We start from the raw sequence: 507 nt of genomic DNA on the forward strand, positions 1-507 counted from the left end.
TTTGTGCAACTCTTCTGCTTCTTGACTGCACCCAAGGATGTGGAGGAGCCAGAAAAGCCTATAAGGAAGTTGGTCAGCAGGTAACACTGATGACTTGAGGTAATCACACAGAACAATTGTGCCACTGGTAGAAAAATTTCTCTGCCCAAGGTTGCCTGTACTCTCACTCAAATTGGAGATAACTGTTTCTACCAGTTATCTATTAGTGTAGCCAGCCAGATGTTTTAAACTTCTTTATATTAATACCTAATTACTGGCTTCAGTGATATATTGGAGCAACAAAGGCTGTGTGTGTTAACCTGGAGTCGTGGTTGCTGGTGAAGATGTTTTTTGCTACTGCAAACATCCCAATACCCTGACTTCTGCAGGGAGGCAGCTATGAAGCTTTTTATATCCAAGAGCCTGGAGATGTATAGCACTTTCTTTAGGAACAGAAATATTAATCGTGGTGCTATGGGCAGAATCCTCTACACAGCTTCCCTAAACCCCCCATGTTCCTTTTAGTTA

This window comes from Camarhynchus parvulus, chromosome 21 (assembly GCF_901933205.1).
Source record: "Camarhynchus parvulus chromosome 21, STF_HiC, whole genome shotgun sequence".
Lineage (NCBI taxonomy): Eukaryota > Metazoa > Chordata > Aves > Passeriformes > Thraupidae > Camarhynchus > Camarhynchus parvulus.